At 37.4% G+C, this 16439-nt stretch overlaps 1 long non-coding RNA gene across 1 annotated transcript; it reads right to left on the reverse strand.

Annotated features, from left to right (window-relative positions):
- Nucleotides 1-1325: 1325 nt before the first annotated feature.
- On the reverse strand, nt 1326-2656 carry LOC111878215 (uncharacterized). The gene is made up of 3 exons (XR_002845656.3): nt 2118-2656; nt 1983-2050; nt 1326-1559 (listed from the first exon to the last, which is right to left on the reverse strand). It is a non-coding gene; the product is annotated as an uncharacterized LOC111878215 (long non-coding RNA).
- Between the last annotated feature and the right edge of the window lie 13783 nt (nt 2657-16439).

The following is a 16439-nucleotide window of genomic DNA, read 5'->3' on the forward strand; positions in this document are numbered from 1 at the left end:
AAATTATTTGGGTAATCATCCGGGAAAACATTATTCGCCAAATGCTTTTTTTCTCTAATTTACATCAACAGAGATTTTATTTTTCAAATATGTTATCTTGATTTATTAACGTTTATTTTCGACACAATGAATCAAACATATAAAAACACCGCTTTAACATATAAAAAAGGACGCATAAATTAAAAAATACATTAATCGTTGAAAAGAAAATCAATCTTAAAACTATTGTTTAATGATATTTGACAATACATTTGTGTGTTCATGTATATTTTTAAAGAAACATAATTTTTATTTTTAATCTTATTAATTTCGTTTCTGATATCATAATTCTTATTGATAATTATTTAGATGTATTAAACTATTTGTGCAAAACAAAATTAATTGCCTGAAGAAGTGATTTCTGAAAAAACTATTCGTACACGTCGCTTGGCGCGGGTAGACGGCTTGTGTGTGTGTGTGTGTATATATATATATATATATATATATATATATATATATATATATATATATATATATATATATATATATATATATATATATATATATATATATATATATATAGGTGGGTTCAATTGAGAAAATAAAAAAGGTTGAGAATAGGGGAATCATTCTCATCCACTCATTTAATTAGCCTCTAAATATAAAGGACACTGTGGCAAACTTGTAAATATGATATAATAGCCTTCAATCACAAATACGTAAGTGTAAAGAATTAGATAACAATTGAAATTCATTCTAATCGATCGTTTATTATCCAAATTTCTCTTCCAACTTTCAACAATCCTCTAAATTTCTTCAATTAAATCATCGATCAACGTCATCCTGTGTTAATCAATCATCGATATTCGTCAATAACACGTGTTGACAACAAAAATTCGTTTTTTGCTCTTTCAATCCAACCTTCAATTATGCTTGAATACGAACATATTTTCAACATCTATGATTAATTATACTCCAAGCATCATTAGAGCAACATCATCGATAAGCAACAAAAAATTCAATTCATATCATTCATTCAACATCGATCATCAAATAAAACATCAAAATTAAAGTTAGAAAAAGATCAAATCATTTTTTGTTTGGAAATTTTCTTATATTTCTCTACCAATCTACTACTATTTTGTAAGATTTATATAGGTTGCCAATGACTAAATAGAATAAAAATGATGAGAATAGTTGTGCTTGTCTAGATATACAATAAACTCAATAATACACCAAATCCTTGCATATCTTATTGCACATGTTTATATGTATAAGTCATGTATGGTTCCATAACCTAATAACAAACTAGATGGAATTAGTATTTTTTTTTTCGTTATTTCAGGTTGTAGCAAATAAGAAAGCATATTATAATTTCTACAATAGGATATTACATATATGAAAGGGTTGTTCATACCAATTACATAGAAAATACTACATTATATTTAGAAAAGCAAGATACTTGAACGCAACAAAAGATTATTTATACGAACATGTTACTTTCTCAGCAGTGTTAGTGATTTTGATATTCATTCTGGACATCTTCTTCAGGGATGGAAATGAATTGACCTTCAGAGTACCTATAAGAATTTAGAATGTGATCTGAAATTTACAGAAATCATTAATAGTGAAGATATGGATTTGCATAGGGTAATTAACATACATAACAGTTAACAGTTTAGATATAAGATCCATTTATTAATTTAATTAAACTAAAACTTGTTAAACAGTATACATGGCAAATTTTCGTCAAAATCTCTTAAAAGCACTAACTTTTACCAAAAAAAAAACTGTATACATGTGAAGTTTTTTTTTTTTTTTTTCAAAAACTATTAAATCATTAATTTTTTACCCAAAAACTCTTAAAATAACTTTTGTTTTTTATAAAAAAAAATGTATGTAGAAGCAGTTTTGTCCAAACTATTCCCATTTCATGGTCAACAAACATGGATTTATACAGGAAGATAATCAGTGTCAATTGAAAGGAAAAAGGAGAAGAATACCATCAATGGAGAAACATATGTAGTTAAAATTTAGGAAGTCAGACACTCCAATTTCACAACTCTTGTACCTAAATATGTCCTCAATTAGTTATGCTCTTTATTCAGCCTTTACGAATTGAAAATGGATTTCATTACCTATAGAGAAAACCCTTATCAGAAGATGATCAAGATTGAACTTATCATCTGGTAAGAAAAGCTTTCAAGCTAACATGGTCGTTAATTCCACCCTCGTCATCGAGACTACTTCCAGGAATAATCGATTCAACTACTTGTGGTCCAGTCGAGCGTTGGTGCTTTGACCCTGGGACCCGATTCGACATCTCCACTTTCACCGTCGCGTTATCACTGATGGCAATCCCTACAACCTGCAACACCATCAACGTCTTCCCACCCACTGTCAACACTGGATTCGTAAAGTCCGCCACCATATACCAACAGCCTGAAATTGTTGAACACGTAAGCGGTGGACGGCGATGGAGGAGCGCAAGGTAAAAGAATCGTGGAGGAGATTGAAGTAAGGAAAAGCGAAAGAAAAGAAGAGTGAAGAAGAAAATAGAAAGAGGAAGTAAGGAAAAGTGGAAGAAAGAGTATTGGACGAGAAGGGCGGCAATTTGGAAATCGATAAAAGACGATAAGAATGGAATGGAAGTTGTGGCCTAAAAATGAAAATAAAAAGCTCAGTGGCAAAAACTTTCCTGTTTCTCAAAATTTTAAGGATTAATAGTATATATAATAGGAAAAAATTAAAATTTGGAACACATATGTAGCAATACACGATCTTGCTATACGCATACTACAGAAGGTAGATATTTATAAAAACAATAATAAATCCATTATATATTATAGGTATTTATCATGACTTTCGAGATTAATAATAAAAGTATCACATAATGGAAACTTAAGAGGATAGGTTGAGTACAAGTAAACAGTTAATACTCCTTTCAAGTGTAAAGTTCCAAAAATTAAGAGCAAGAATTTTTGTTTTTAAGTAAATAAAACTATTATCCAAAACGTCATCATAAAAATCATGGTGAAATAGAGTCTATCGACTACATCACAAAACATCAGAGTAACATAAAAATGCGGAACGAGTTGGTGTGTGTACTACAATCATCACATACTCTTCTCCTTCGAATAAGAAGTTCCTGAAAACATAAATTGAAAGTCGTAAATACAAAGCTTAGTGAGTGAACAAAAATACCACATACCATACATGATTAAAATATAACGGACCAGCCTGTCATCAGGCTCCGCCCGTCATCCAGCCCCGCTCGGTATACATATCTATCAATCATCGAGCCTCGTCCGATATACATAAAAATTATCATAGAGATAGATATCATACAGAAAAGTCATCCGACCCGCCCGGTAAATATACAAGCACATAACACATGCAAGATTCACACAAACATCTACCATCCTAAACATAACAAAATCATGGGCCGACATTAGTGCCTTCGACCCGCCAAACATAGTGAAGAAACTCACCTCTAGCTGCCGAAACAATTAAATGAATCTTTGACTACTGGTCTAGAAAATCCCCGCGCTATCATCATCAAAATAATATCCAATTATTAATCGGATCTCGACACATAACCAATAATCTATGATACTTAGCCCATAAGCAGGGTAAAAGTCCATTTTACCCTTTTCTTACTTGACCCAAAATCCAAGGCCCAACCCAACTACTCAAAGGGCCCAAATCCTAAACGGCAACCCAAAGCCCAATACGGTGTCTTGGCTATCGGAGCCGCACCAGGAACCAGGTCAATCCTAAACTCTACCTTCCTCTCTGGAGGCACTACAGGAAAATCCTCTGGAAACACATCCGGGTACTCCCGTATAATCGGTACATCATCCACGGTCGCCTTACCCTTATCCCATGTATCTATAACATAGACGACGAATTCAGAATAACCGTGATGAAGATGGTGTCTGACCCTAGCTGCGGTACATATCAGGCCCTTGTTGTGGCAGTCCCTGTTCACATGGTCTGGCTGACCACACATATAACATACTGTACTTGTCCCCCAACAATCTCCACCATGAGATCTCCCACACTAGGCACACCGGTCACGGCCTTACTGGCCCCTACTGGATGAATCCGAGGTCATAAGCTTTTTAGCCTGAGCTACTGCTGTCTGTGCCTGCTTAAGCTTCCGCTTGGTGTGGAAGTCCAACTCTATCTACCGCTTATAGGCCTTCTCCACCATTTCATTCAGGGTTTTGCACCCTGTAAAACTCACAAACTCCTGGATATCATCCCTCAACATGGAATGATACCTCGTCCTCCTCATGTCCTCATGGGTAGCATATTGTGGAATCAACAATGCCCGTTCCCGAAACTTGGCGGTGATCTCCGCCACAGTCTCGATGGTCTGCTGGAGCTCATAAAACTCCCTCACCAGTCGTTTCACCTCGATAGGTGGTGCAAACTCCAAATTAAATCGCCTAACAAACTTGGCCCATGTCATATCAGCCACGCCGACTGCTCCCACTTGACTCGTCACCACTCCCCACCAATCTTGTGCCCGATCCCTCAGCACACATGAAGCGAACCCACCTTCGCTGCATTAGGGCATGAAATCATGCGTTGGGCGTTCTCTATGTTCGCCACCCAATGTCGGCTAACAGTGGGGTCCTTGACCCCAAAAAAACTCCGGTGCACCGCACGCCTTGAACTCCCGAAATGAGGGAGTTCGGGCCCCGGCGTGGCCTGCAATAATATCGACTCTGAATGCCCTGAGCCTCTCCTCCATGATCTCTATCATACCCTGCTTCACTGTCCCAAAGATAATTGGGGTAGCGTCAAGGATGCCCCTCGTAACCTCGACTGCAATAAGCTCACACAGCCTCTCGTCAATGGGCTCGGTACCATCGTCCGACCTAGATCCAGATCCCGATTCTGACCCCCCGCTCTAAATTGGGTCACCACCATACTGCTCTGCAATACCATAAAACTGATGGGTTTTGAGTATTCTAACACTCCTATGGTGTACATGCAACCCTAGAAACCTTGGATCTATGTTTTCTCTATTATACATGCAAATTTCATTTTTCCAAGGATTCATCCTAAGTAGCATATGATTGGGGTATATGTAATATAAAACTAGTAGAATGACATACCTTTCTTGTAACTTGGATTCCTTAAGACCTTGTGAGCATAGCACCCCAAATGTGATGCCTCAAATGCTTCATACAACACCACCAACAATTGGAATAACATGAGAGAAGATTGATATGCACCAAAATTGGCTAGCCCTCACTATAATCACTTAAGTGTCGATTTTACAAGGATGAGGCTTCTTTATATAGTTTGCATATTAGGGTTACACCATGTAACTCATGCATTTTCATATTCTTCATGATCCATGGGTTTTAACCTCCATGGAGTATCCATGGGTAACCACATGGGTTTAGCCCATCATGAAGAACTATGAACCATAAGCCTACTATGTATGAATTAATGGTTTACCGAATCAAACCCCATTTATTTAATTAGTCTCTTTTGATCACAAATTAATTCCAAACTAATTCTTGATCAATAATAATTAAATAAATCAGATTAATATATTAGAACTTATAATATATTAATAAACCATAAATATCCTCTTCTCACAAAAGTTTATCCAAATTGTTCCAATGCCATGCAACGCAAATGGACCATGCTAAATCGGGTCAAGTACATACTTAATATAGTTATGGACTTAGACACCTTATCCAACAGTTTGCCACTTGGATAAGTCTAATAAATATTGCTGCAAGTACGAATTTAGGATCCGACCAGTAGTTTTAGCTCTTTCAAAGTCTTGCGGAACTAAGTTGTGCCATTTTGGATAAGTGATCATATAATCCTCTTTTCAAGATATCAGCCGGACAAATACATGTAACAACGTCATACTTATTGTCCAATAGTTTGTTTCCCGGTTTTCTATTTGTTTAACATACAACTTAATCGAACACATCAATTCAGCTTTGACTGGGCCTGACACATAAGTCAAAACAAAATCATCGAGGGGCCCAATATATCACTTTTAATCCTCCAAGGACTAAAAGCAACAGATAAACTTCGACTCATATGCTTGTACTAACTAATCATCAAATTGTACACAACAACACATTTTATAACATCAAGTTATTGACGCATTTTCGTACTATCAATGTATAACCAACTCACATTCAACAACTCATATCTCTTGGTTTGAAGACTTATAGGATATTACCGTCTCACGATCACTCGAGATAAATTCCATGAAGTGATACAAGTGAGCGTGGGTTGAATCCAATACTCATAACTTTTGAGCACTCATGAATGTTGCAGCAATAATTGCTATGTCTAATACAATTCACACAAATCTACAAACCAAATTCATGACAGTCTTATTTCAATACATACTTCCAAAGTATGAGCGACTGTGGATAGTTTGAATAATACAACTATTCTGGAAGTCCAAACATGCAAAATGAAACGATAGTAAATGATTGACACAAGACAGTACCATACTAGTAAATAAAAAACACCTTTTATTTAAACACCAAATGTCAATTACATTTCAACTATTACAAGTTTCGAAAGTTATCTAATTACTAAAACTAATATCACCCTTTAGCCCAATGCGCCGAACATGCTATAAATGCTTAACCCTACATAGTCCCTTCGTGATGGGATCTGCTGGGTTCTCATCTGATGATACCCTCTTTGCCACGAGGAGTCCTTCTTCTATTCGATGTCTAATGAAGTGGTATTTTCTGTCGATGTGCCTGGATCTCCCGTGATCCCTTGGTTCCTTGGCTAAGGCAACTACACTCTCGTTATCACAGAAAATCTCCATAGGATCCTTTATAGTTGGTACAACTCCAAGGTCTCCAATGAAGTTCTTCAGGAATATTGCCTCCTTAGCCGCCTCTCTTGCTGCTATATACTCTAATTCGAAAGTTGAATCAACTACTGTCTCCTGCTTGGAACTTTTCCAAGTAATTGCTCCTCCATTTAGGGTAAAGAACCAGCCCGACTAAGAGCGGAAATTATCCCTGTCAGTCTGAAAGTTGGCATCACTATAACCCACTACTCTCAAGTCATCACTCCTACCAAGGGTAAGGACCCAGTCCCTAGTCCTCCGCAGGTACTTGAGAATGTTCTTCACTACAGTCCAGTGGGCCTTGCCCGAATTCCGTTGATATATGCTAACCATGCTCAAAGAAAAGGCCACATTAGGGTGAGTAAAAGTCATAGCATAAATGATCGTGCCTATAGTGGAAGCATATGGTAGTCGACTCATTTAAGCTATCTCAGCCTCTATACTCGGGCTCTGAGTCTTACTCAGTTTGGCATTACTCTAGATCGGTAAGTCACCTTTCTTGGAATACTGCATGCTGAATCTTTTTAGCACCTTATCCAAGTAGGTACTTTAACTAAGTCTAATCAGTGTCTTACTCTTGTCTCTCAATATCCTTATCCCTAGGATATAAGCAGCTTCTCCAAGGTCATTCATAGCGAAACACTTCCCAAGCCAGGACTTAACATCCTACAAGGTTGGGATGTCATTCCTATGAGTAGTATGTCATCCACATATAATACCAAAAAGCTAACTATACTCCTACTAGCCTTAACATATACACAAGACTCATCCTCGCTCCTCGAAAAGCCAAACTCTTTGACTTTCTCATTGAAACAAAAATTCCATCTGCGAGATGCTTGTTTTAATTTATAAATGGATTTCTCAAGCTTACACACTCTATTAGGGTACTTTGCATCAACAAAACCCTCTGGCTGACTCATGTAAACATCATCAGCCAACTTTCCATTAAGGAAAGCAGTTTTTGTAGAGCTTAATTGTGTTGCGTCATGGGCTTTTTGTTTTGTATCCGGATTGGGCCTGTCCATCCGTGATTATCTAGTAGGGTTATACTATAAATTTGCATGCATGTATGCATTATAATTTTTATGATTTTTATTACGTTTATTCTCTGTAACCCTAAACGCCTCTACAGTTGAAGTTCTTAGTTGAGCTCTTCTGAGGCGTTGAAGCATTAATCATACAACATATTCAAAGCCATATTCGTGTTTATATTTATGTTCTTAATTGTTTGCATGCATAGAATCTAACGATCCTGATTGAACTAAGTTCTAACAATTGGTATCAGAGCAGGAGACTGTGTAATCAATACACATTCCTTCTGTATTCAGAATTCTCGTAGGGTTTCCGCTTTTATCAAATAAATAAAAGTCGTCTTCTTCATATTAACAGAAACTCTGTTTTAGATAAAACCCTAATCTCAAGTTTACAGGTTTGATTCTAGGAGCTCACCATGTCTCACGAAGATTCGCAAACAAATCCCATCAACATCTCAAACATCATTGGATCTACAACCAGAATACCCATTCTTTACACTCAAGACTATGAAGTTTGGGCACATCACTTTGAAGACTACGTGGTTGGATCGGAAGATAATGGCTATCTCATCTAGAGGAGGCTATCACACTTGGGCCGTTTGTTCACTCAGGAACAAACACAACTGTTAAGACTAAAAAGGAATACAACAAGCTGGTAGCGGATGAAAATAAGATGCCACAGGACGAGAAAGACAAGTTGCTGTGTAATGTGAAGGCTATGAGAATGATCAGATTCACCTTACAATATGATACTTTTCGGTTGGTCGGTTCATGCACGATTGCCAAAGAAATCAGGGATAGGTTGAAGGAACTTTATTCCACTGATGAAGATCTAGAACACTCCATTCAAACCTTGCTGCTGTCAGAATTTGGAGCTTTTGAATAGAAACCGGAGGAGAAACTCATACAAACTTTCGATCGGTTCAATCATCTCCTAAGTAAGATGATCAAACATGGAATTGAAAGAAAGTTGATCGAGCAAAAGGTAACCCTTATGAATGGACTGAGACCGGAATGGATGGCCGTAGTTTCAACCGTGAAAGCCCACGAACAGTTTAAGTCTTACTCACTAGCGAAACTTGTGGGAATACTTAAGTCCCATGAGAGTGTTGTAACCAAAGAAGCAAAGGTAGTTTCTGGTATGGGATCGTTGGCCCTTATCTTAAAAGGAAAAAGCATTGCAGAAGAAGAAGAAGAAGAGTCTGATAGGTCAGAATGTGATCTCACAAGTGAAGAGTACGCTATGATGGTCACTAATCCAAAGAAGTTTGTGCGAAGAAAATTTCCTGTCAACAAAAACTAAAACTGGCAAGGAAGTTATAGTTCTGAGAAGGTGAATGATGAAGCGAAAATTTATTCTCAAAAGGATGAAGACAAGAAGGAAAGCAAGCTTACAGGAGACTTTGGGTTCGATTGCAATTACTGTCACGACAAGAACCATTTCGCCAAAGATTGCATGCCGAGGAAAATGGATGAAAAAAGAGATGGTGAAGATGACGAGGCGTATTATATGCGCAAGTTGGAAGAGATCAAGAAAAAGAAGGAAACTAACAGTTCTATGGATGCTTTGATTGTGCAGGAGAATGCAGATGAAGACAAGTTCAGTGGTGTTGAAGTTTGGTCAACCGACTCCGTAGATGAAGAAGTGAGAAAGCCCACTCATGGAAAGGCTTATGTGGAAAAGGAATTAGGTTCGGATGGAAAGTGCTTAATTCTCACCGCTGGATTATCAATTGAGAGTGCAGACGAGGAATTGAACCTAACTGAGAATAAATGTTTTACGGATAAACCTGTCAGTGAGAAGATCAACGACTGCGATCGGTTGATCAAAAAGGTACAATCCATCCTTGAATCACTTAAAGTTCCATTAACAGATTATGAAGAAGAATTAAATGAATTAAAATTTAAAATTTCTAACTTAAGTGGTAGTCTCATGCAAACCAGCTTAGCGAATTCTAACCTAACTGACCAACTCAGCAGGGTGTCTTCAAAGAGTGAGGAGAGAAGGATGTGGATTGAGCTGAAGGAGGAAGAGTTAATTAGGGCTAGGGATGAAAGTATTTATTTGCAAAGAGACAATTTGAAGTTTTTAAAACAAAGGAATGTTTTTTGTTTAATTGCTAAGCGTTTATACACTAATATTGCTCAATTACATTTAAGTTGTGAGATAGGAAAGAAAATTCATAAGATGATTTTGCCCTTCCTTGAATTTAAGGACGACGAGATCATAGCAGAATGTGAATCAGTAGTGTCATCAGAAGAGACATCCGTGTCTTACAAAATTTGACTGGACAAAATAGAAACCTTCATTGATTCTAAGGAACACAAATTTATGCTAAAAGATATTTTAGATGAAAATGATAGGTTGAAAATAAATTCGGACACTATTCAATCATTTGACCTGTCCAATGCCAAATTAACTTCATAAAATAAGATCAACTTAGATAATACTTCTGAATTTGATGAGGAAAGTGAGATGAGTGAAATCTCGGTAGAAGACGTTGTCGATTGCTCTATGTTTATGAAGAACGAAACCGAGAATGAGAAACCCCTCATTTCAGAAAATTCGGTTGAATTTGCATGCATGTCAAAAGACAAGCAACAAAAACTCAAGGAAAAAGCTATGGTTTATCAAAAATTTCAAACTGTGCCGAATCAGGTCTATGCAGTTACAGGGGTCACTACAAGACAAACGGCAGAATTAAGAGTCCTGGTAGAAAAAGACAATGCTGAAGGGTGCGACGATTACTTCTGGTCTGGCCCTATTGACAACGCAGATGAAATCGTAGGCTTGTCTGAGCAAACTTCATGGAGGGTTAAAGGAAGATATGTTGCTGAACCCATCAACAAACCCTCAAGTTTCGACAAACCAAGCACAAGTGGAACTAAAGAAATCCCTGAAGAACAGATGACAAAACCATATGTTCCAACAAATACAACCGAAAATGAAAAGCAGAAACCAAAGGCTAGCTTCAACATCCACAAATCACAGAAGGAGTTAGCATAACAAAAACTCTTAAGAAATCAAAGATATGCAAAGAACTTGAATGAGCGAAAACGTCACTGGGAATCTCAAAAACCCAACTACGTACCTCCTAAGAAAGTGTCAACGGATAAGGGAAAGGAAAAACTGGAAGAAAAAAAAACTTTCAGCCCAAATTCCTACTACTCCAAATGTCCGAACCGAACATCAGCTATCGGTTCCTAAACTAGCATACCAAACCAAAAGTCAAGTTTTGGTCCCCGTATCAGCTCTCAGAACCGAAAGTCAAGTTTTGGTCCTCGCATCGGCTGACAGAACCGAAAGTCAAGTTTCGGTCCCCGCATCGGCTCTCAGAACCGAAAGTCGAATTTCGGTCCCAACACTAGTTTCGGTTCTTCCAATTTAAAGTGCAAAATAAACTCTATGAAGGACATCAAAGGAAAGGGAAAGCTAGCATCAGATTCTGAATTCCAAGATAAGAAATAGTCAGCTAACCTTAGGACTCAAAAGAAAAATCCTAAACTAACTAATAACACACCAACTAACGCACCAATCTTTAAACACGATAAAACTAAAATTAAGGTGTATACCATCAAACGAAAAGATCAAACCACTTTAGTAAAAAGAACATTTTTGGTTGATATTTCTTCTATAATTCCTTTTTCTGTGAAAGACTCACCAGCACCCAAGAAACTTTGGGTTCCTAAATCAGCTTGAATTTGCAGGTGCTTTGTGACGAGCAGTTCGATGATGAATGGTATATAGACAGTGACTGCTCACGTCACATGACAGGAAGGAAGGAAGAGCTGAGGGAGTTTCGGTCGCTAAAAGATGGTGGGTGTGTAAAGTATGGAAATAACTCCTATGGAACAATCAAGGGATACGACCTGATAACCAATGGAGAATTCTCGATTTGAAATGTGGCGTATGTGGAAGGATTGCAGCATAACCTCATCAGCATGTCACAATTAGTTGTAGGAACAGGTCTGAAAGTATCATTTGATGATGAGGGTTCTTAAATCATTGAAAAGCATTCAAAAAAGGTTCTGTTAAAGTCTGAACGCAAGGGAGAGATGTATCCTTTAAATCTCAACCCAACAAGAGGAAAACCAACAATATGTCTACTATCAAAGGCAAACACAGATGAAAGTTGGTTGTGGCATCGATGCTTATTGCATCTGAACTTTAAAGACATTAATAAGTTGGTGCTTGGTGACCATGTTCGAGGCATCCCTCTTCTCAAGTTTGACAAGGAACATCTATGTACAGTGTGTGAGATGGGCAAAAAAAGCAGAAAGAGTCATCCTACGAGAATCAATACAAAGATTGTTGAAGCTCTTGAATTGTTGCACATTGACTTGTGTGGACCTTCGGCTATCGAAAGCATCAGTGGTAGTAAGTACATACTTGTCATTGTAGATGATTTTTCACATTTCACCTGGGTTTTCTTTCATATACATAAATCAGAAGCAACTTCCAAGTTGAAGACATTTATTAAGCAAGTGGAAGTTCAACTGAAAAAGACGGTGAGAAATGTCAGGAGCGACAATGGGCTGGAATTCAAGAATAAAGACTTTGAGGACTTTCCGGCTGATAAGGAGATAACTCACAACTTTTCGGTCCCGTATACACCACAACAGAATGGGATTGTTGAAAGGCGAAACCGTTCTTTATGTGAGGTAGCCAGAACCATGCTCAGTTTCGCTTCTCTTCCGTTATACTTCTGGGCTGATGCAGTTGCAACCGCATGCTACACTCAGAACCTGTCATTTCTTAACAAAAGATTCTCAATCACTCCGTATGAGATCTTAAATAATCGATATCCCAATGTTAAATTTTTCCATGTGTTCGGTTCAAGATGTTTCATCCTTAACTCCAAGGAGAACCGAAACAAGTTTGATGTCAAAGCAGATGAGAGAATATTTCTTGGTTATTCACTCTCTTCAAAAGCTTATAGAGTATTGAATAAACGATCCAAACAGATTAAAGAAACATATTATGTAACCTTTGATGACAATTACATGAAGAAAGTTCAAAGGAGCGAAAGTGACTTAGGGGAAATTTTTCCTACATCAGGACAAGTCTTGGTTCCTATATCCAACTTGTTCGAGGAGTACATTCGGTTATTTGATGAACCGGAGAAATCGGCACACTCAGAGGCGAAAGTAGCAGATAAAAAAATTGATAATCTCAAAAAGATCATCGATGATGCTGCAAATGAAATGGAAAGTGAAATTCCTAAACCTACAGGCGCTCAATCCTTAACTGACTCTCCAATCAAAGGCTTAATGTTCAAGGGGGAGAGTTCATCATCACCAAAGACAACCATGGTATCTTTCGAGGGGGAGAATTCTATTCCGTCCCAAACTAATAAAGGTATATTTGAGGGGGAGAATCCAACTCCCTCAGAGGATGGAAACTCCGATGCTGCCACGGGTTACACTTCGCCAGTTGAGGGGGAGAAAGAGAAGGCAACTGACGAAGGCGAGAGTGATCAATCAGAATTTGAAGAGGAAGTGAAATTCTGAATTGGATCCGGCTTATGACCCAAACTATCCTCCGTTAGTGAAATGGACCAAGGATCATCCTAAAGAACAAATTATTGGTGAATCTTTTGAGAAAGTTCTTACTCGTTCTCAATTAAAAGCGAAACAAACTGCATTATTCTCTAAAGTTGAATTATGTATGTTTAATTCGTTCATCTCCAAAATCGAACCGAAAACAGTCAATGCTGCACTTGATAATTCTGATTGGGTTCAAGCAATGCAAGATGAGCTCAATGAGTTCGAACGTAACCGAGTTTGGAGGCTGATTCCCACACCAAAGGATGCTTCTGTGGTCGGCTTGAAATGGGTCTTTAGAAATAAATTGGACAAAGAGGGGAACAAAATTCGCAACAAGGCTCAGTTGGTGGTAAAAGGATATTGCCAAGAGGAAGGGATATATTATGAGGAAACCTTCACTCCAGTAGCAAGGTTGGAATCAGTTAGAATCTTCCTAGCATATGCTGCCCATAAAAACTTTGAAGTTTTCCAAGTGGATGTCAAATGTGCTTTCTTGAATGGAGAACTAGAAGAAACAGTGTATGTTGAGCAACCTCCCGGGTTTGTGAACGAGAAATTTCTTGATCATTGTTATGTGCTGGATAAAGCTGTTTATGGTTTAAAGCAAGCACCGAGAGCCTGGTATGAAACCTTAACTCGTTTTCTAAAAATGTCAAATTTTAAACAAGGTTCGGTTGATCCTACCTTCTTCCAAAAAAAGAAGGCGAACATCTAATGATAGTTCAAATTTATGTCGATGATATCATCTTCGGCTCTACGAATCCCAGCTTAACAACTGAATTCAGAAAGTTGATGGAGACTAAATTTGAAATGAGCGCAATGGGTCCAATTAATTTTTTCCTTGGTTTAAATATTAGACAGGGACCAGAAGGTATCTTTATCAACCAGGAGGCATATACAAAGAACCTGTTAAGCAAATTTGGCATGACAGGTGACTCCAAAGTGAAGGTTCCTATGGCATTTGACACTAATTTAACACCATTTCTGGAGAAACCTGTTGTTGACATAACGCTTTATCGTCAAATGATAGGGTCCCTTATGTATCTAACATCTAGTAGGCCGGACATTATGTTTTCTGTTTGTTATTGTGCTAGGTTTCAAGCCAATCCAAGAGAACCTCACATGGTGGCTATGAAAAATATCTCCCGTTACCTAAAGCGAACTTCATCTCTCGGTCTCTGGTATCCTGCCAAATCAGGATTCTTTATTCAAGCTTTTTCTGATGCTGATCTTGGAGGATGTGGTCTAGACCGAAAGAGCACTACAGGTGGATGCCAATTTCTTGATGGGAAACTTGTAAGCTGGCAGTCCAAAAAGCAAACCTGTGTGTCACTTTCAACAACAGAAGCTGAGTACATAGTTGCAACATCTTGTACTTCTCAAGTTATATGGATTCAAAGTCAACTGAGAGATTACAGACTGAACATGAAGAAGATTCCTCTCTATTGTGATTTAGAAAGTGCAATAAGGATTTTTCACAATCCAGTGAAACATTAAAAAACTAAGCATATTGCACTTAGATATCATTTCATCAAGGATCATGTAGAAGATGGGAACGTGGAAGTGCATTTTGTTCGATCATCTGATCAACTGGTTGACATATTCACTAAAGCCTTACCTGAAGCATGTTTTAATAACATTTAACAAGGTCTGGGAATGATGGAAGCATAATCGGTACCGAATCCTCAAATCTTGCACTAAAATTAGACAGGCGAAATGGAGCGACCGCTCGGTCTATTTCAACTCCATAATTTTCGGAACTGAAATGAACCGACCGCTCGGTCTATTTCGGTTCTGGAATTTCAAGGAACCAAAATGAACCGAACGCTTGGTCTATTTCGCTTCATTCAACAACACTATGGTTTCGGTTGTATATTATGTATATCTCTATTATTTTTTCTGTTTTTATTTTTTTATTTTTCAGAAAACATCAAAAAAAAAATCTAAAATTATTTTTTTTTTCAGAAAACTTCAAAAATCTAATTTTTTTTAGAAAACTTCAAACATATAATTTTTTTTCGATAATTTCAAAAATCCAAAAATATTTTTTTTCTTTTCTTTGTGTGGTGTGTGTGTTTGTTCACTGTTTTCGATAGGTTCCAAGTATACCAGTACAACAGAGTTTGGAGCTGGGGAAGGTATGATTATTCTTTTATGAACTAGTTAAGGGTCCCTAGAAGCATGCTGCTGCATGTTGACCAAAGCCTCTAAGACTCAGAGTAATGCCTTAATGATTCGATCAATACCTATCGTTTCTTCCCAATCAGGCTATTCTTATCTACTCAGTCTAGAGCTACCTTACTCTTCTCATATGAGTTAAAAGTTTTTCTGCTTAGTCATGTCTTTATAGTAGAAGGTACTTTCGGTTCTTTCACCATCCTCTTTCCATTCTCCATTTACTTTTGGTTCACCACTGTAACCCTTGAGACTCTCGGTTATTACCATTGAGGTTTATGGTTATATCAAATTTGTGTTGATGATCTTAGATACGTATACCACGTGCTGAGTGAAACCCAAAATTCAACACCTATAATGAATGCACGGTGAATTGTTATATTCAAGATCTTACTGGTTACCTACTAAAATCTCTTTTTTTGCGAGATCTTTTATGAATTTGTCTAACACCAAGGCTTTTCTTCCCATAAAGATCCAATTTATTTTTGTTTTTTAGATTTCTATAAACTCTTTTGTCATTTTAAAATATATCCTACCTACTTGTTTAACAGACCACATCGGTCTCACAAGTACTTCTTCCAATGCTCGGTCTTATATTAAGAATTGATGTTCGGTTGAAGATAAACCACCTTAAGCCTATGACTTAAAAAGAAGCCTTTCAATGTTTCTTTACAAACACTTGATTGTATTCTCGGGAAACCACACAAGCACTTCAAGTACTTCTTGACTTTGAAGGAAGCGATTCTTAACTGGAATCACATGCTTTCTGTCTGATTAATAAGACATCACTCACATCCCATATACATTTGCTTTATTTCTTTATCTTTTGTCACTCTATTGCA

The sequence above is a fragment of the Lactuca sativa genome, chromosome 8 (genome assembly GCF_002870075.4).
Source record: "Lactuca sativa cultivar Salinas chromosome 8, Lsat_Salinas_v11, whole genome shotgun sequence".
Classification (NCBI taxonomy): domain Eukaryota; kingdom Viridiplantae; phylum Streptophyta; class Magnoliopsida; order Asterales; family Asteraceae; genus Lactuca; species Lactuca sativa.